This window comes from Tamandua tetradactyla, chromosome 12, assembly GCF_023851605.1.
Source record: "Tamandua tetradactyla isolate mTamTet1 chromosome 12, mTamTet1.pri, whole genome shotgun sequence".
Taxonomy (NCBI): Eukaryota; Metazoa; Chordata; class Mammalia; order Pilosa; family Myrmecophagidae; genus Tamandua; species Tamandua tetradactyla.
In genome coordinates this window covers 78767171-78787883 of record NC_135338.1, presented here as the reverse complement: position 1 = coordinate 78787883, position 20713 = coordinate 78767171, and the positions used below count along the sequence as shown (strand labels likewise).

The following is a 20713-nucleotide window of genomic DNA, read 5'->3' as shown; positions in this document are numbered from 1 at the left end:
TGCATGAGTGCAATATATATATGTCTTTTTTTGCATGGGCAGGCACCGGGAATTGAACCCAGGTCTCCGGCTGCCTGCTGAGCCACCGTGGCCTGCCTGTGAGTGCAATATTTTTATTGGCTTATCTAAGTATATACATAAATTCATAGCTTGTGGAAGGAAATGAAATGTAGATGCAGGATGGGAGACTGTGGAAGTTCCACATTTATTTTATTCCTCATCATCTTGAATGTGCACTTGTTTTTTATACACTTCTTAGGTGTAATTGTCAGGCAATGAATGCTGAATGAATGGGAAAGCAATCCAAAATATGCTTACCTGAGAATGTAAGTGAATCCCTGGAAGATCTGTAGCCAAGAGTCTTCAGAATCTTATACATCACTCATGATGGTAGGCATTTTTTTTCCTAATGTGCTGATATTCTCTTAAGAATAAATACACTTATAAGGACCTTTTGCTTATCATATTGCAAATGGCCTGATGAGATTCACTCCTTGTGTGTCTTTGGTCATCTCTATAATTGTTGACTTGGCACTGATAATTTAGTGTAAAGAAATGTTTAAAGACAAGTGCTGTCTGAATGCCAGGCCTGTAGTTCTAAATTCCCGTAGTCTATGAATGTGCTTGGATCGATGATGACACCTAAAATGCATTCCTTGGAAGCTGAACAAAATGAGTGAGAACTCTATACCGTCTCATCTCATCGAACTGAGGTCCAGCACATTGCTTCATTCCAACACAGTGTAAATAAGGGAGAGTTTCATGTGTTCTCTTTCATACTCCCACTGAGTGCTTCAACATTTCAAATGTCTTCAGCCTCAGTCACTTGATAGATGTATTTTCACAGGGAATGAATAGTAGGTCCCCGGGTGTGATGGGTGATCTCTAAGGAGAAGCCTCCCCACAGGTACACAAGTTCTTTGCATTCATACTTGTGAATCTGGTGGAGATATTGTGACATAATTGACAAAATATGCAGGCATTTTAGTCCTTTATAAAAAGTGCTTTGATGCTTTAGTCAAGAGGTAGATCAGTAGATATAGGGTGTCAGGATTAGAGTATGAAGCTTTGAAATTAGGATTGTTTTCTTTTCATTTGGTGGGGAAATGTGAGTGCCCGTAGTGATTGTGTAGATTGAATTGGAACTGGTGATATGGACTGTTGAAAACTTATTTCAAACCCTTCAGAATCCTTTGAAAGGGGTTCTATCCTTTTACTTCAGTATAGACATTGCAATAAAATCAAACTTCTTTGGGCATTGTGGGGTAAGTAAGAAGAAAAAAATGAGAAGTGCTCAAGAAATGATGAATATTATTATAAGAATCCATATAAGAAATATGCAGACATGCATACATCCATTCCTTTATGCACACATACATATAGAATACATTCAGAAAGAGAAGATGTAAATGATTTGTAGATGTATCATATAAAGCTGTTGGAAAAAGGTTATTGCACTGGTATCCTGTGAGCCTTTGTGGATTTTTCTATTGTGTGTTTCTTTTCTATTCACTTCATAGTTGGAGTTGCCAACAGATGAAAACCATTTGGTTGGAAAGATTTTACATTTACTTGAACACCCTGAGATACCAGAAAATCCCAGGAAACAATGTGGCCCTGTGTCTTCTGGAATCTGGTAAATTGCTCATGACAGTAAGATTTTTTGACAAATGTACTGCAAGTCTCTAAGGAAATACATAGATGCAAAAGAAGCAATCCCTTGTCATGACACTAAAGTCTATGCCCACATCCACTGTCTTATCTCTTATCCGTAACCAATGGTATGGATGTGGATTCTCAGAAATGGATATATTTATACTCTTGACATCTCCACACTCTAACCTGCCACTGAAAACTTCTAGACTATAACAATGTGCTTGGATCGATGATGACACACAAATATGCATTCCTTGGAAAAGCTGAACAAAATGAGTGAGAAATCCTTACCGTCTCAACTCATCAAACTGAGGTCCAGCATGTTGACTCTTTCCAAGTTAATAGATATGAATAAGGGACACACACATCCCATGGAATCTCTGGCACAAATTTAGCTCTTGTCATTGTGGATGTCTCTAGTCTTCTAGGCACTAGAAAGTTTCAGTATGACATAGAGCCCTAATGAGGATACCCCTTGCTGCTTGGATTTCGATGAGGTCCATCTTCTAGTAAATACTTAGATTCTGTGATTTTGTTGGTGGATTTGTAAAGGCAGTGTATAGCACCAAAACTTGAGTCTGTGAGGCATTTGAGACCTTCACATAGGTCACTGCTATCATGTCTGTGGGATGGAGAATAGTTCTTTGAGTCATTGATTAGAGCCTAGGGTTAAGCATCTAGCACTGATTTCCTAGTTGATGCCATTTGGTGGAGAATTCCAGTGTTATTGGTGTTTGGGTTGTGTAAATGGCAATCAGTGATGGAGAGGATAAGTGATTTAGAAGGTTTCTGTGAATTTAGTTAATAGGTGTCATACTTTGATGCTCAGTTCTCAATATAAAAATGATATGAAAATGTCATGGTCACATTGGCCAGATTAAGAAGGAGACAGGACCAGGTGCTCTGGAAATGATTATATATCTTGAGTAGCTGTTTAATGGCTGGATTTTCCTTATACATTTCTGTTCATCTGGAGGTGTATAGAGGGGTACCTTGAATGAAATGGCATACAAACATTTGGTTAGATTGGCATTAATTTGCATATGGTATATATTCCACAGTACTAAGCACGATCATTCCCTTCATAGGTCATTGAAGAGATCCTCTGGTCCTACATTGCCATGTACCAATATTTCATTAGCCTTAGGCTGAAGTCTTTTCTGACTCTTGCCACTTTGTTCACACTAGGGTTCCCAAGAAGGTGTGCTTTTTTTTTCTCAAGAAGGCATGTTTTTTTTTTTGTTGTTGTTGTTGTTTTTTCAAAAAGGCCCCCTATCATCCTTCAAAGTCCTCTCTCTCATGCATTTAGGTGTAAGTTTGATGTATCTATTTGCATTGGTGCCAAGAGCTATTTGCAGTGTGCACAACAGAGTACCAGGCGTTAAACCTGATTTTAAATTCATCCGGGACTTCTATGTGGTAGCCTGTTTTCCTTTCAATTATTGTTGTTATTGGTGATATATTTCATGTAGATTAGGAAAGATCTAGGAATAACTTGCCAACATAGGCTTGAGAGGTTGACTCCTTCCTGTGTTCTGTAACCAAGTCCCAGTGATGTTTGTTTTGCCTCCCTTCAGCAATAAATCATCTCTGTTGGAATGATGATTTATGTTATGGAAGGATTCTTGTGTGCCGGCTTTAGTGTGATACTGATGAAAATTGTTTCCTTAAGCCTCACTATACTGAAGCTTACTGCTTGTGAAACTGCCACATATTTGGGAGCTGCCTCATTTACAGTAAGAGATCTAGCATGCATCATTTTATATACAAATGATTCAATCCCTCCAGATCCTTCTTTGCCCTGCAGGGACTTTAAGTGTGTGTTTTAGATTAGTTTTGGCTTTGTTAGATGACCACTCCCTACAGGGTGGTCTCATGTTGCAGATTTGCCTCAATGCATCCCTGAAATGCTCTGTAGCTTCTGACCAACTGTGGCTCACTTATGATTGCATCCAAAGACATAACTATAGCCTTGAATTAAAAAAAAATCATGGTAAATGAGAATGTATGTTACTGATACATTGATACATTTCCTGGACTATTCTGGCCCGACATCAAGGGGAATGTAGAGTAGTTCATCATTTGAATTTGGTCAGTCTTTGGAGATTGATGGTTGAAGGCATAGATTCAGTGTTTCCATGGTTGGTTTCTTCTTGAATGTAGATAAAGAATGCTTGTGCAGCAAAAAACAACACCTTAAATACCTGTGTACCTAAATATGCACATAAAAATACATTTGTAGTTGCATACATACACACATAATTCCTTAATAGCATACATAAATAGTAGAAGTTAATGCAATGTATATGCGGCACATAACCTGTGGAAAATTGGCATTGCTGGTTTTGCATGTTTGTTTCTGAAGCATGTGTTTGTTTCTCTTCTTATCTCAGTGCCAGTTGCCAGTGAATGAATGCCTTTGGGATGTGAATACCATCCCTGTATCTTAACAAATGTAGATTACTGGGAGTCCCTGTAAGCTTCGAGGAAGCTGGTAGATGGCCTGGCGGTAAGCATGTTGTTTTATTTCCTAAACATCCAGTTATTCTCCTCAGGAGTACATAGACCTAAAGGAAACCTTTTTTTTTTTTTTTTTTTTTTTTTTAAAGACAGAGAGAAGGAAGGAAGGATAGAAGGAAGGAAGGAAGGAAGAAAGGGAAACATCTTTAAACATTTTCTGGTTTTTATTGTATTCTGTTTCTCTGTTTTTGTTACATGGGCTGGGGCCGGGAATCGAACCGAGGTCCTCCGGCATAGCAGGCAAGCACTTTGCCCGCTGAGCCACCGCGGCCCGCCAGAAACCTTTTATTTTAATGTCACTAATGGTTTACTGGGATCCATTCTCTGAGTGCCTTGCCCTTTCTTTCTGCTCGATGGTCTAATTCTCGGTATTCCAAGGTACTGAGCATTTTGGGCTTAAGGGCACTCCACATGCCAGTCTGCAGCTTTAAAACACTAAAGTATAAGAATGTGCTTGAATCAATGAACCACCCAAATATGCATTCCTTAGAGAAGTTGAAAAAATGCCGCTGTCTCATTAACTTACTAGGCAGTCCTGCACTTTTTCTGAGTCCAAGGAGTATAATAGTGAGGGGCAATATCTGTGAAATTTCCTTTCATTCCCAGACAGAGTAGCTGGAAATTTGGATGTCTCAAACAAACAGGACACTAAAAACTTTTGATTTTACAGAATGCCATGATAAGGGAAAGTCTTCTTGAATTGGCCCTTTGATGATGGCCTTTTTCCCAGCAAATGTAGAGATCTCTAGATTGGAGAGTGTGGATTTGTGAAGAAATGTGTGACACAACAATTTAAGTCCATACAGGTCACTTAATCTTAATTCACCCTTCAGCTACCCATCTCTAGAAGTGCAGCAAGTTAGTAATGTCATAATGAGAGCCTAAGGGAAGCTGTTTGTAATCTTTTCCTAGGTTTCCTTATTTGGTGAGGTAAGTTGTGTGCCAGAGCTGATTGGGTTGATTGAACAGGCACCAGGATTCAGATGTTTTGATACCTCTTGAAAGCATTATAAGAATGCTATAAAAACTGTCCTACTTTGTAACTTGAGTAGTGACATCAAAATAAATGAAAATGCCATAGTGACTGCTGGGCCAGTTGAAGAAAAAACTGGCAGTTGCTTATCAAATGATTGGTAGTCCTTACAAGTGCCTCAATGGCTTGTTTCTCCACAAGTTGTCATAGGTTTCCTATGTGAATGATAGGTTCCACACATTGGAGTCTAGAATGGAATGTTTCACTGTCTTTGGTTACAAGCATTTTGTTAGATTGTCCTGGCATACCTGCAGTGTGTATTCCACAGATTTCGGCATGATGTTTCCCTTCACTGTGTAATGAAGCAATCCATTGGCTCTCAATTCTATTAGACTTAGAAAATTTGTGACAAAGTAGTTTCTAAAGTATGTGCTTTTGAACTCTTTCTTAACTAAGTGAAAGCATTTCTTAAGAAGTGCTCCCATTGCACGTGCATCCCTGTTGGGCCATGCCCTTCAGTAGAGGTTTGATTTATCTAATGTTCTTTTCCCATAGCTATGCAGAGCCAACAATTTATGGAATGAAGAATTGAAGGCAGATTTTAAGTTCATCCAAAATTCTCTGTATGTATTTGCCTTTGTTGTTGTTATTGTTGTCAGCTTATCATGATATATTTCAAGTGTTTTTGGTGCCCTCTAGGAATATCTTGCCATATATGTGTGGGAGGTGCACACCTTTGTATTTTCCATAAATAAGATGTGAAGATGTATGCCTTTTCCACCTCAGTTAATGGGAACCTGCATAGGAATTTGGGTTAGGGTTTATATGTTAGGGTTTTTGTGTCCAGAAATGAAAGTGATACAGATGCAGAGTGTGACAGTGTTGTTAAGTCTCTCTGTGATCAGTATGTGGAAATTTTCTTTTTTGAAAATGCCATATATTGGAGGAATGCCTCATTTCAGTAAGGCATAGCATGCACCATTCTACATATATATTTACTGCATGAAAAAGGGTTCAGTATTGGCCTAGTTAAGAACATTTTATTCTCATTGTCATAAACAAGCTCATATCTCAAATGAGGTAGTTTAGATGGATTTCTAGTTTGATTGTCTAAGGTTCTGGGATTCCCCATTCAATACTTGAGTACTTGAGCTTTGATACTTCACTGGATGTTGCTGTCTGGCCTAGTTCTTTCATTCCTAGTGTGTCCAAAGTCATAAACACAACTTTTAATTCTAGTCTTATTTTAGGAAGAATATATGTTAACTCTAGATGTACTTCCCTCGAGTTAAGCAGTGGCAGAAGGGCAAGAGTTAAGTGGCATGTTTCTGCATCCAAAATTGGTCAGAAGACAGATTGAAGATTGGAAGTATTGATTTCAAGAGGTATGATTCCAGCTTGGAGATCTGATAATTATACATCAGAAATGTTTTTGTGCATGTGGAAGGACCTTAAATATAACACGCCTAACTTACACAAGTGCAACGCATTTACGGACATATCTAAGTATACACATCCATGCATAGCTGGTAGAAGGAAATGAAAAAATACATGCAGGATGAGAAAATATGGAAATTCTACATTCATTCCATTCCTTGTCATCCTATTATATTCATTGTACCTTTGTTTTCTGTATAATTGGCAGGGAATGAATGCCATGTGAGCAGAAAACAATTCACCTGTGTTTAACACCTGCTGGGGATGTAAAGAATTCTCTGGAAGGTCTGTGGTCAAGACTCTTGAACATCGCTCAAGGTGGTATGTATTATTCTTTTCCTAATGCACTGATATTCTCCCAAGAATAAGTACGCCTTCAGGGATTTCTTATTTGTCATATCATAAATGGCATCCTGGGCGGGCCGCGGTGGCTCAGCGGGCAAAGTGCTTGCCTGCTATGCCGGAGGACCTCGGTTCGATTCCCGGCCCCAGCCCATGTAACAAAAAACGGAAAAACAAAATACAATAAAACAAGAAAATGTTTAAAAATGTTTCCCTTTCTTCCTTCCTTCCTTCCTTCTATCCTTCCTTCCTTCTCTCTGTCTTTCCTTTAAAAAAAAAAAAAAAAAATAAATGGCATCCTGAGGTTGGTTCTTGAATGTCTTTAGACTTCTCTATGATCAGTGATGGTGCCCTGATAATCCACCATGAAGAACTGTTTAAAGACAACTGCTGTCTGAATGCCAAAACCAAAGTTCAAACTCCAGAATCTGTGAATGTGCTTGGATCGATGATGACACCCAAAATGCATTCCTTGGAAGCTGAACAAAATGAGTGAGAACTCTATACCGTCTCATCTCATCTTACTGAGGTCCAGCACTTGCATTGTTATAAAGCATATGTGAGAGAGGGATAACATCCATGTGTTCCCTTTCATGCTCCACTCAGTGCTTGAATATTGCAGATATGTCTAGCCCTCATGCACTAGAAAAATGCATTTTTCACAGATATGAATAGTAGATCCTTTTTTGTGACACGTGCTCTGTGCTGGTTGCCTCCCTTCAGCCATGCAGTTTCTGTGCATTGGTACTTGTTGAGCTAGTGGGGATATTGTGACATTATTACCTAGAAAGTGTTTGCATTTAAGTCATTTAGAGAGAACACTTAGTTGCTGAAGTCTAGGAGAAGGAAATGAGGTCCTGGATGTCAGGATTATAGTGTCACTAAGGTTGCTAGTATCAGGAATATTTTCCTAGTTATTTTTTTTCAGTCAGGAATTGTGAGTGTTCATGGAGAATGGGCAGATTGAGTTTGTAGTAGGGATATGGATGGTTGAAAACCTCATTTGAGCCCTCCAGAATGCACTGAAGCATTTTGCTTCAGTATCGACCTCACAATAAAATCAGTTTTTTAGGGAGATTATGGGATAAGAAGAAGAGAAGACGTATTCAAGAAATAATGTATGTTTTCATAGTTAGTTGAGCAGCAGGAGTTTCTACAGATTTCCGCAGAGTTTCTATGCTTTCTATGGCTTGAATCATTATGCATAGTTGTGCCTAGAATGGAAAATTTTTAGTGTCTATGTGAGCAAGCTTTTGGTGGATTGTCTTGCTTTTATTCTGGCCTATATTCTGGAGAAGTAACCATGACTTTTCCGTTATTGAAACTGATTTGATTCATTTGTCCTGCATTGCGACCCCCTGGTCTTTAAGAAATGTCAAGCTAAAAGATTTGTGTTGACCTTGTTCCTTTTCACAGTAGAGTTACTAAGTAAAGGTGTTTTTCTAGTAATGTATCATTTCACACACATCTCTACATCAAATGCACGTCACAGAGATGTTTCTTACTTCCATGCAGCCCTGTCCCAACTGCTATGGGATCCACTTATCGAAATCCCACAAATGGAATCTGGAATTAACAGTCACTCAAGAATTGTTGTGAGGTAGTTCCCTTCTCTTTTGTTTTGTCTGTAACATATTGTTGATGATAATTTGCATAGGACATATGGTACAAATAGTAACATTTTCCCAAGATTCATATTACACGATGGCTCCTTTGTATTATCCATATACAAGTACTGATGGCATTTCTATTGACTACCTCATCTCATGACAATCTATGTTGCTACAAAGATTTGCGTATACTTGAGAATTTTTCTGTGCGAGCATCAGAAGGAGAGTGATTAAAGTTGATTGCATGACTTTACCTTTTCTCTGCTGCCGGGATATTAAATCCCATTAAATTTGATAATATCAGGTACTTGGGAATTGCCCCTTTTCCAGTAAGATGCTTATCGTGGACTACTCATACATTTTACTATGTCATATTGCTTTGGTTATTGACCCCGTAAGGAGGTTTTGTCTGGGTTTTGTGAAATAGCATCTCTGGGATCTGGCATCACAATTTCAGATGCACATCTCTTCTCCTTGGCCCAATGTCCCAGCAGGGTCTCCACTGATACCTGGGACTGTCATTTCCTTGAGGCTGTTAGGTTCTAGCCAGGCAGTTCATTTCTGGTGGATCCAAAGATGTTACTTGTGTGTTAAAATAAAATCTAGCATGTGTCACAGTGTAGATTAAGAACAGGTGTTTTTTTTTTTTTTTTGTAGTGCATAGCTTTAGGGGAAGAAGATATAGTATATATAATTATTGAAACCAGGAAAAACGAGACAAAATGTAGCATAGGGTGGACCTATGGTGGCTCACTGGCAGAATTCTCACCTGCCATGTGGGAGACCTGGGTTCAGTTCCCGGTGCCTACCCATATTAAAAAATACATATATTATATATATATATATACACCTTATTTTTAAGAATAAAATAAAAAATATGTATATTTTAAAATCTTGTATAGCATATAAGATTATTGAAACCAGGGAAAACCAGACAAATTAATGGTTGAAGACATATAGTTTGTGTAGCAGATTTCTGAATTTGTAGTCCAAGGAATTGAACAGTGAAGCAAATATTCTTGTTTGAGGAGGAGCACCTGAAATGAACATATAACAAAAAGGACCCATGCAACAAACATGTGTATGTGCATACCATGCCTTTCTACATACATGCATATATAATATTAGCACCTAATCGGAGATATAAATGATTTGGAGACTTAGGATGTAAGAGAGTGGAAAAATTGGGGAGAGGGTGTTTGATCCTTTGCACATTTCTCAATTGTGTTTTTGTTTTCTGCTCACTTGTCAGGTGGAGGTGCCAATGAATGAAAGCCATTTGGATGGAAAGATTCGATATTTATTTTAACACTTGAAGATGTCAAAAAGTCCTTGGAAACAATGTATTCCAGAAACTGGTGGGTTGCTCATGGCAATAAGATTTTTTTGTCTAAGTGTAATGCAAGTCATCAGAGGAATATATATAGACATAAAAGAAACAATACCTGGGACTGACGTATTTGCACTCCTAACATCTCAACACCCTAGCCTGCCACTGAAAACTTCTAGTCTGTTAACAATGTGCTTGGATCGATGATGACATACAAATATGCATTCCTTGGAAAAGCTGAACAAAATGAGTGAGAAATCCCTACCGTCTCCACTCATCGAACTGAGGTCCAGCACATTGTCTCATTCCAAGTTAATACAGATGAGTGACGGACACACATATTTCATGGGGTCCTTGTCCTACTCACACCTAGCTGTTATCATTGTAGATGTCTCTAGGCTTCAGACACTAGAAAGACTCAGTTTTATACATAGCCCTAGTGACGATAGCTCTTGCTTCTGGGGTCCTCGATGAGGTCCATCTTCCAGTAGATACTCAGGCTCTTATGATTCATTTGAGGGGATTTGTTAAAGAAATTCATAACCCTATAGCTTAAATATGTTCAGGCATTTGAGACCTTCATGTAGTTAGCCATCTACTATCCTTCTCTAGGGTCCAGAAAGTAGTTCTTTGCATCACTGATTAGTGCTTGAGTTCAGGCATTTAACAGTGATTTCTTGGATTATGTCATTTGTTGAAGGCCAGTGGTATTTGGGTTGATAAATGGGAATCAGTGATGGGGATATTTACAAATCTTTGATAAGCATTCCGAAGAATCCGCTGAAAAGGTGTCATATCTTTTTACTTACATATTGAAATCAAAATGAAATGTAAGTGCTGTATACTGCTGACTTTATGATGAAGGGAACAGGAACAGTAGCTCCTAAAATGATTAGATGTCTTTAGAAATTGTATAATAGCTGGATTTTATTCACATTGCCATAGGATTTTTTGTACTTCATTTGGTAAAGAAGTGTATAGAGGTGGTGCTGGAATGGCCAAGTTCCACTGCCACAATAGGCAATTGATTAATGGCTTTGGTTTGCATATGGTGTATATTCCCTAGTTAGTAAGCATGATTCTTCTCTTCATAGATCATCAAAGAAATTCTCTTGTCTTATACTGTCATGTACCAATATTTTAGCAATCTTTGGTTGAAAGTTTTTCCTGAATCTTTCCTGAAAAGATAACTCCCTTTTCACACTAGGATTCCCAAAGTGATTTTTTTTCATGCACTCCAGTGAAGTTTTTATTTTTCCCTGTATATAGGTGCCAAGAATGACTTGGAATGTGCACATCAAAACTCCAGGCAATAAACCTGATTTTGAATACAACCAAGATGCTCTGTGTAGTAGTTGCCTTTTTTCCTTTCAGTTATTGTTGTCAATGTTCTGATACATTCCTTGGCCATTAGGAGACATCTAGCAATATCTTGCTAGCATAAACTTGAGAGATTGACTCCTTTATTCTGTACCAAAGTCCTGGTGATGTTTGTTTTGCCTTCTTTCAGCTTATGAGGTGCCCTGCAAGAAATGATTTGTGTTCAAGAAGGATTCTTGTGACAAACTATTTTTAGAAATGCTGAGCAAGAAGTCTGTGTACACTTTGCCCTCATTCACAGTAGGCTTCCTAAGTAGGTAGTAGGTTTCATAGTCATCTCTACATCAAATGTACTTCAGAGGAGGTTTGATTCTTTCATGCAGCATGTTTTACCCCTGTGTGGAATCCATAGCACACAATTGAAGAAAAGAAATGGGAAATGTATGCTCATCTAGGCATTTGCCTTATTTTTGTTTTGTTGGCAGTTTTTCTTGTTTGACTTAGTTGACGATGTTTTTCATGTGCCATAGGGGATAAATAGTAAGAACTTCCCGAATTTGATATGAGAAGTTACCTCCTTTGTGTATTCCATATATAAATCCTGATGACAGAAATGACATTTGACTTTACTCCTTCATCTCATGAAATCCAGTGTTGTGATAATGATGATACATATATGTGGAATTTTCTAGGCAAGTATCAATTAGGAGGAGAGTGAGTAAAGTTGGTTGCATGAGTTTACCTTTGCTGTGCTGTCAGGTATGGAATCCTGTTGAGTTTGAAAGTACCAGGCGCTTGGAAACTGCCCCATTCCCAGTAAGAGACTTAATCATGAACCACTCCAACAAATTTACTATTTCTTATCATTTTGGCTATTTTCTCTGTAAGGAGATCTTAACTGGGTTGTTGTGAAATAGCACGTTTGGGATCAGATATTGCATCTTCAGATGGACACCTTTGTTCCTTAGCCCATGTCCCAACTAAGCCTCCATTGATCACTGAAATGTTATTTACTTTTGGCTGTTACTGTCTGGACAATTGCAGCTCATTTTTGGTGGACGTTACTTGAATGTTGGAGTGAAATATAGGGTGAGTCACGTTGTCGGTTAAGAATAGTGTGTTTTTTTGCAGTGCATGGCTGATAGGGCAGGGAAAGATGACTCATAGCTTCTTCAAATGCGGGAAAAACCTGACAGATTATTTGTTGAAGATGTTTAGTTTGTGTAGCAGTTACCAAATTTGAAATCCACAGAATTGTAAAGAAAAAGAATGCTTTTGTCATAGGAGACAGCAGTTTAGACATATATCAAAATGACCCCATACTAGAAACATGTATACATACATGCATCCATGTTTTCCTACATACATACATACATAATGTATATAATGTAAATAGTTTGTAGGTGTAACATGTAAGGAAGTAGGATGATGCATGTTGCACTGCATACTGTTAATACTTTGCCCATTTCTCAATTGTCCTTCTATTTTCTGCTTATTGGCCAGGTGGAGATGCCAACTAATGAAAGACATTTTTGGATGGAATTTTCTACATTTATTTTAACACTGGAGATGCAAGACAGTCCCTGGAAGCAGTTTGGCCCTCAGTCTTCTGGAATCTGGTTGTTCACTCAAGGGAGTAAGAGTTTTTATTTCTTTAATATTCTGTCAGCTTCCTAAGGAATATTTAGAATTAAAAGAAAGTATTTCATATCATGTAAATACTATGCCCACTTGTGCTCACTAGAGGAGCATTCTCTAATGTAGAATCTTTCCTCTAATGTAGAATCAATGGTATGGATGTGGCTATGCAGGGAACAAACATATTTGTCCTCCTGAGTTCTCCACACTCCAGCATGTTGTCTCATTCCCTGTTAATATATATGAGTGAAAGATACACATTCCGTGGGTTCAGTGTCCTGATCATACTCATTTCTTGTCATTGTGCATGTTTCCAGCTTCCGGGCACTAGGAAGATTGTTTTATGCATAACCATCATGAGGACTTTCTTCTTGGATCCTGGGTGAGGTCCATCTTCCAGTAAATACTCAGGCTCTGTGATTTGGTTGGTGGAGAGTTGTTAGGGGAATTTATAATACCAGAGCTGTAGTCTGTGCAAGCATTTGAGACCTTCACCTAACCTTCTGCTACCCATCTCTAGAGAATGAAGAGTAGATATTTTGAGTCATTGATCTGTGCCTAAGGTCAGGCATTTAGCAGTGATTTCCTAGTTTATGTCATTGGTGAGAATTATGAATGCCAATGGCATTTTGATCAGTGAATAGGTTTCTGTAATGTGGATGATTTATGAGCTTCATGTGACAAAGCATTTGATATCTTGCCACTTCCTGTACATACTAGGGTGCAAAGAGGATGTGGTTTGTTTGTTTGTTTGTTTGTTTATTCACAGTAACCTCTCGCTTATGTATTCCAGTGGAGTTTTTTATTTTTCCAGGCACGTTGGTGCAAAGACAGATTTGAAATATGTACATCAAAGTTCCAGGTAATAAACCTGACTTTGAATTCAACTGAGATGTTCTGTGTGGTAATTGTCTTTTTTTTTCTTTCAGTTACTTTTGTCAATCTTAATGCCAATATATTTATTATGTTTTAGGAGAGAGCTAGCAATACCTTGCCAACATAGGATTGAGAAGTTGACCTCTTCCTTCATTCTCTATGAAAGTCCTGACGATGTATGTTTTGCCTTCCTTCGGCTTGTGAGGTACTCTGTGGGACCAATGATTTTTGTTCAAGAGGAGTTTTGTTTGCTGGTCTGAGTGTGATAGTGATGAAAATTAAATGCATGACTTTGTTGTGTTTCTTCCATGCTCATGACATTGTTGACTTTTACTTGTGAAACTACCAGATATTTGAGAATTGCTCCATTTCCAGTAAAAGACTCATCCTGGACCATTTAGTATACAAATGAAACAATCTCTCAGGACTCCTTATTGACCCTGTGAACTGTTGGTGACTGTTATCCTGTACAAGTACAGGATAGGTTGCTTAGGATTAGGTTGGCTTCATTAGATGGACCCCCCCCCCCCCCCCCCGCTTAGTGGCCCTGTGTCAAGGCCACTTATCCCTCAAACATTCTTCACTAATCTTTGTTCCCTTCCAGCCATGTCTGATTCATTTCTGGTTGCATTCAAAGGCCTTACCACAATGTTGAAATCAAATACATCAGGAGTGAGAATGAATGTTATGATAGGTATCCTTCCCTGGAGCACACAGGGTGAGAATCGAGGAAAATGTGTAGTACTTCAACATCCCAATTTTGTAAAACTCTGGAGATTGAGGATTGAAGGCATAGATTTTCTGCAGAAGATTTCTGTAGGTGGAGTCCATCAATGTGTAGAGAAAGAATACTTTTCCAACAGGAGGAAACACCTTGGAGTTTGCATACCTAATTGTGCATATAAAACATAAGTGCATACATACACTCATAATTCATCACAACCTACATTAATAGTTGAAGTTAATGCAATGTAGATATATCACATAGACACTGGAAAAATTGGTGTTGCAGGTTTTGCCTGTGATCCTGTGTAGGTTCTGAAATGTGTATTTCTTTTCTCTTTCCTACTCAGTTTAGCTGTCAATGATTGCCATTGCTATATGAAGATTCTCCACTTATCTTAACAACATGTAGATACATGATTAAAAGTCCCTGTAAGCAATGAGGACCAGTAACCTCTGGAAGCTGGTAGATGACTTTAGTGGTAAGCATTTTGTTTTGCTTTCTAAATGCCTAGATATTCTCCTCAGAAATACATAGACCTAAAGGAAACTTTTAATCTTAATGTCACTAACAGTGTGCTCAGATACACTCCTGAGTGCCTTGCCTCTACTCTCTGCTCAATGTCATGACACTGTCAAGAGTGTTGAGGACGTTGGGTTGAAGAGCTCTCTGTACTCCATTCGGCAGCTTTAAAACACCAGGGTCTATGAATATGCTTGAATGAGAGAAGCCACCTGAATATATTTCCTTGGAAAGCTGAACCAAATAAGTCTAACATCCCTATGATTTCTCTCCTTGTAAGCAGGTCCTGCACATTGTCTCAGTCCAAGGAACATAAGAGTGAAGGTCAGTATCCATGAGCTGCCTTTCTTGCACACACATAGTGTTGATAAATGAGGATGTCTCCATCAGTCCAGGCATTATAATACCTACAAATGAAGAAGCTATTACTGAATTTGGAGGATGTGGATTTGGGGGGTGACACCACAGTTTGAGTTGATCTCCAGGAGTAGGGCAGCAGGTTGGTAATGTTTTGATGAGGCTCTAAGCCAGTCTGTTAGTAATCTTTTCCTAGGTTTTCCCATTGGTGAGGTAATTTGAGATGAACAGGAACCAGGGAATTGGATGTTTTGAAACTGATTACATCCATTGCCAAAATGCCATCAAAGCTGTCCTACCTTGTAACTTTAAGGAGATACATGAAAATGCTATGGTGGCTGTTGGGGAGTTGAATTAAAAATTAGCAGTTGTGTATGAAATAATTGAATGTCATTACAAGTGGCTGATCAGCTGGTTTCTCCATAAGTTGTGATAGGTTTTCCATGGGTTTCTATGGGAATGATAGTTACCACACAATGTTGTCTAGAATGGAATTTTTCAGTGTCCCTGTGTTCTAGCAAACTAGAACAGATTAGGTACCGGAGAGTGGGATGCTACTGTGGTTTGCAAATGCCAGATATGTTTGAACGGTGTTTTGGATGGCTAAGGGGAAGACTTTGGAGGAACTGTGAAGAGATTGATGACGAAGTACTGGAGGGTTTGAAGAGACTGTTGATAGAAATGTGGACTCTAAAGATACCTCTGATGAGGCCTTAGACAGAAATGAGGCACGTGTTATTGCAAACTGGAAGGAAGGCGATCCTTGTTTTAAAATGGCAGATAATCTGGCAAAATTGACTAGTGGCTTTGGCTGGAAGGCAGATTTTAAAAGCCATGAACTTGGATATTTAGCAGAAGAGATTTCCAAATTAAGTGTCGAAAGTGCAGCCTGGTTGCTCCTCACAGCTTATAGTGAAATATGAAAGGAAAGAGATAAGCTGAGAACTGAACTCTTGAGTAAAAAGAAACCAGAAATTGAGATCCTGGAAAATTCTGGGCAGCCAGAGACCTTTGGAGATAAAGAAGGAAAACACCTCTACGGGAGCTTGATGAAGCAAGAGGCCTGGAGAGAAAGCTAGCAGACCAGAACACCCTGGTTATGAGTGTTTTATCAGATTGCCTTGGTTTACTCAGCCTGTTATTGCACAGAATTTATCATGAGGTTCCCTTCACTGGGTATTGAAGGAATCCATTGGGTTTCCGTTTACTCCTGCCAAACTTTTATAAAACCTGTGACAAAAGTGTTTTCTGAATCATGGGACTTGGAACTCTTTGTTTCCTAAGTAAAGGTATTTCACAATGTTCCCCCTTCACCTGCATCCCTACCAGGTCATGACCTTCAGTGAAGTTTGATTTATCTAACCATCTATAGACTATAGCTATACGGAATCAATGATTTATGGAACCAAGAATAGAAGGCAGGTTTCAAGTTCATCCAAGAGTCCCTTATGGAGTTGCCTTTGTTATTGTTGTTATTAACTTTTCATGGCTCATTTTGTTGATAGTAGATTAATTGTGGTTAAGGAGCCTGCTAGTAATTTCTTACCAAGATATGTATATGAGATGCATGCCACCATATTTTGCATAATAAGTTGTGGGGATAGATGTTCCTTAGCTTCGAGAACCCGTGGAGGAATTCAGGTTTGGGTTTATATCTTAAGGTTCTTGTCTCCCAACATGCAGATGGTACAGATGAGGAGTTTAGCTGTGTTGTGACTTTTCTCTGTAGTAAATACACGGGAAATCTTTTGTTGTACAATGTCATATATTTTGGATTGCATGATTGCAGTAAGAGACATAGGTACCATTCTGGATATATATTTACTATTTGTAACTAACTAGATTCCATTATAACCTAGCTAAGGGTATTTTATTGTCATTTTGTGATCAAGCACCTGTCTTGAATGAGGTGTAAGATAGGTTAGACAGACTTTCTGTTTTGTCATCTCAGGTGCAGGGATACCCCATGCTAAGTCTGATATTTGACTTTCAACTGGTGATTGCTTGCTGACCTACTTCATCTTCATAGGTATATCCAAAGTCATTACTACAGTGTTTAAATCTAATCTAATTGTAGGCAGAATGTGTGTTTACTTTAGATGTACTTCCACATAGAGCAGTGACTATAAGGGCTGTGTGTCATGTTTTTGCACCAAATATTGTCAAACTAGACAGATTGAAGATTGAAGTCATCGATTTGAAGGACCATGATACCATCTTTGCTATCCAATAATTTTTCACCAGGAATGTTTTTGTTCAGGGGGAAGAACATTATATATGACCTACCTAACAGCACTAGTACAGCATGTTTACAGGCATATCCAACTATACACATATGTGCATAACTTGTAGAAGGAAATGAAAAATACATGCAGGATAGGCAACTGTGGAAGTTCTGCAATCATTCCATTCCTCATCAACCTGAGTGTTGTATTAATTGGACATTTGTTTTCTGATCCCTTCTTAGGTATAATTGGCAGGCCATGAATACCCTGTAAATGAAAAATATTTTCCAACTGCTTGATATCTGCTCAAGAACTAAGGGTTTCTCTAGAAGATCTTGGTGAAGACTCTGCATAATCTTGACATCGCTTATGGCGGTACATTTTCTTTGTTTTCCTTATATGCTAATTTCTCCCAGGGATACATACACTGACAGGAACCTCTTACTTGTCATATCAGAAATGGCATACTGAGATTCACTTCTTGAGTGACTTTGGTCTTCTCTATAATCAATGACCTGGCACTGATAATCTAGCGTGAAGAACTATTTAAAGATATCTGCTGTCTGAGTACAAACCTGGAGTTTTTAAATTCCATACTCTGAATCTGTGCGGATCGATGATGACACCCAAAATGCATTCCTTGGAAGCTGAACAAAATGAGTGAGAACTCTATACCGTCTCATCTCATCGAACTGAGGTCCAGCACATTGCTTCTCTTCAAGCCCCACATAAGGGATGAAGAGTTTCTGGTCTCTTTCATGCTCCCATTAAGTGCTTCAATGTTTCAAATATCTCCAGGCCTTGAACACTAGATAGATTCATTTTTCACAGGCATGATTAGTAGGTCCCTGGGTCTGATGGGTGGTCTCTGCAGACAAGACTCCCTACAAGTACGCATGTTGTATGCTTTGATGCTTGTGGATCTGGTGAGATATTGTGATATATAATGATTTGCAAATTTTAGACATTTGCAAAGACCATTTACCTCCTGAAATCTAGAATGGTGCAGGCATTTTAGACATTTGCAAAGACACTTTACCTCCTGAAATCTAGAAGAAAAGCAGGCCCAAGGTGTCAGGATGAGAGTGTCACTTGGAAACACTCTCCAAGTGTTGGAAAAAAGTGTTTTGTCTTGTTTTCGTTTTTTTGTTTGGTGAGAAAATGTGTGTACCTGCTTGTGTTGGGTAGCTTGTATTTGAATTAGGGTTATGGATGTTTGAAAACCTTTTTCAATTCCTCCAGAATCCATTGATGGGTATTAAAATCACAATGATGTTAGTCTTCTATAAGCTTGTGGGGCATATAAGAAGAAAACTGGGAGAAGTCCTTAAGAAAGGATGTATGTTGTCATAAGTGGTTCAATGGCTAGAGTACCTCCAGATTTTCATAGAATTTCATTTGGTTTGCATCATTATTCATCATTATGCCTAGAATGGAATGTTTAAGCATTTTGGTGGATTGTCTTACTTTACATCTGGAGTATATTCCAGAGAAGTAATCATGACCTTTTCCTTATGGGAATTAAAGTGATTGGTCCTCCATTGTGACCCAGCAATTTTTTTATAAACAATAAGCTAAAAGTTCTCTTCACAGTTGGTTTCTTAGGTACAGATTTTCTTTTAGTAGAAGGCCCATTTCACACTCATCTCTATGTCAAGTTCACTTCAAAAGATGTTTGAAGGGCGAGTAACAGTGACTTAGTGGCAGAGTTCTCGCCTGCCATGCCAGAGATTTGGGTTTAATTCTTGGAGCCTGCCCTTGCCAAAAAAAAAAAGGTGTTTGATTCTTCCATCCAGCTCTGTCCTGAACTTTTGTGGAATCCATAGATTAGAGTCTCACATATGAAATTGGAAATTTCTAAGTTCATCCAAGGGTTGTTGTGGGGTATTTGCCTTCTCTTTGTTTTGTTGGTTAATCTATTGTTGTTGCTTTTGTTGGCAACACTTGTCACACATCATAGGGGACAAATAGTACTAACTTCACAAATAGATATGGAAAAAGTTGACTCCTTTGTATTTTCTATTGGATGACTTGATAACATATGCCTTGACTCTCTCATCTCATGACAACCCATGTTGGTATAAGGATTGCATTTATACATGTAAATTTTTTTATGTAAGTATCAGGAAGAAAGTGATTAAAGTTGGTTGCATGAGTTTACCCTTGTTTGTTGTATTGTCAGGATTTGGAAGCCCATTGAATTTGAAAATATCTGGTACTTGAGAATTGCCTTATTTCCAGTAAGAGAGTTATCGTGATAACTCCTACAAATTTATTATGTCATATCATTTTGACTGTTGGCCCTGTGAGAAGGTGTTGACTAGGTTGCTGTGAAGAAGCATGTGTCAGGGATCAGGCGTGGCATCTTCAGATGGACATGTCTGTTCTTTGCCCAATGACCTTGCTGTGCCTCCATCGATCCCTAAAAGATATTTCCTTGTGGCTGTTACTTTGTAACTCAGTGCAGTTCATATTCATAGGTTCCAAAGATATTACTTAAATGTTGATGTCCTAATCAGGTTGAGTGGCAATGTAGATTATGAGTAGGTGTATTTCCTGTAGTCCAAGGCTGATAGGAGAGGGAAATAAGGCATTGTTGAAAGCTGGGAACACCATATAAATTAATGGTTGAAGATATTCAGTTTGTATATTAGGTATTTGAATATGAGTTCTAAGGAATTGTCTAATTAAATAATGCTTTTGTGGTAGGAAGTGGCACCTTAAAAAGATATATACCAAAACAACCCATACAACAAAGATGCATACCTGCATACATCCATGCCTTCATGCATACATATGTATACTGTGCATACCTAAAAAAAAAAATAGGTAAATGAGTTCTAGGAATAGCATGCTAGAAAGTGGAAAAATTGTTGTGCTGCTTGCCTTTGATCCTTTGCTCTTTTCTGAATCGTGCATTTGTTTTCTGCTCACTTCTCAGGTGGAGATGCCAGTGAATGAAAGCCATTTGCATAGAAAGCTTTTGCATTTATTTTAACACCTGGAGGAACAGGAAAATCACTAGAAGCAGTGTGGCCCTGAGTCTTCAGGAATCCAGTAGGTTGCTGATGGCATTACGAAATTTTTTTCTGGCTAAACATACTGCTAATCAACTAAGGAACACATATACTTTAGAACTATTTCTTATCATGTCAATAATGCCATGCTAGATCCACTCCTGAT

At 38.4% G+C, this 20713-nt stretch overlaps 1 long non-coding RNA gene and 5 other non-coding genes across 35 annotated transcripts in view; all 6 read left to right on the top strand.

The window, feature by feature from the left end:
* LOC143652395 (uncharacterized) overlaps positions 1-20713 on the top strand; it is a 156144-nt gene that overhangs the window by 52512 nt on the left and 82919 nt on the right. For 21 of the 30 annotated variants that reach the window (XR_013160630.1, XR_013160634.1, XR_013160611.1 and 18 more), the window contains exons 4-19: positions 43-98; positions 260-390; positions 1521-1636; positions 4050-4165; positions 5705-5772; positions 6443-6534; positions 6795-6907; positions 9791-9896; positions 12692-12824; positions 13144-13208; positions 13620-13688; positions 13800-13907; positions 14776-14907; positions 15232-15272; positions 17773-17905; positions 20472-20587. This is a non-coding gene — a long non-coding RNA (uncharacterized LOC143652395). Of the gene's footprint in view, positions 1-42; positions 99-259; positions 391-461; positions 908-1520; positions 1637-4049; positions 4166-5704; positions 5773-6442; positions 6535-6794; positions 6908-9790; positions 9897-12691; positions 12825-13143; positions 13209-13619; positions 13689-13799; positions 13908-14775; positions 14908-15228; positions 15273-17256; positions 17335-17772; positions 17906-20471; positions 20588-20713 lie in introns of those variants that run through there. The other 9 variants (XR_013160629.1, XR_013160631.1, XR_013160608.1 and 6 more) reach the window with 9 other exon arrangements.
* On the top strand, positions 627-717 carry LOC143652825 (small nucleolar RNA SNORD116). Its single transcript, XR_013160880.1, has one exon. It is a non-coding gene; the product is annotated as a small nucleolar RNA SNORD116 (small nucleolar RNA).
* Positions 1880-1973, top strand: LOC143652816 (small nucleolar RNA SNORD116). The gene has a single exon (XR_013160871.1). It is a non-coding gene; the product is annotated as a small nucleolar RNA SNORD116 (small nucleolar RNA).
* On the top strand, positions 7371-7461 carry LOC143652828 (small nucleolar RNA SNORD116). Its single transcript, XR_013160883.1, has one exon. It is a non-coding gene; the product is annotated as a small nucleolar RNA SNORD116 (small nucleolar RNA).
* On the top strand, positions 10066-10159 carry LOC143652811 (small nucleolar RNA SNORD116). The gene has a single exon (XR_013160867.1). It is a non-coding gene; the product is annotated as a small nucleolar RNA SNORD116 (small nucleolar RNA).
* On the top strand, positions 18141-18231 carry LOC143652822 (small nucleolar RNA SNORD116). Its single transcript, XR_013160878.1, has one exon. It is a non-coding gene; the product is annotated as a small nucleolar RNA SNORD116 (small nucleolar RNA).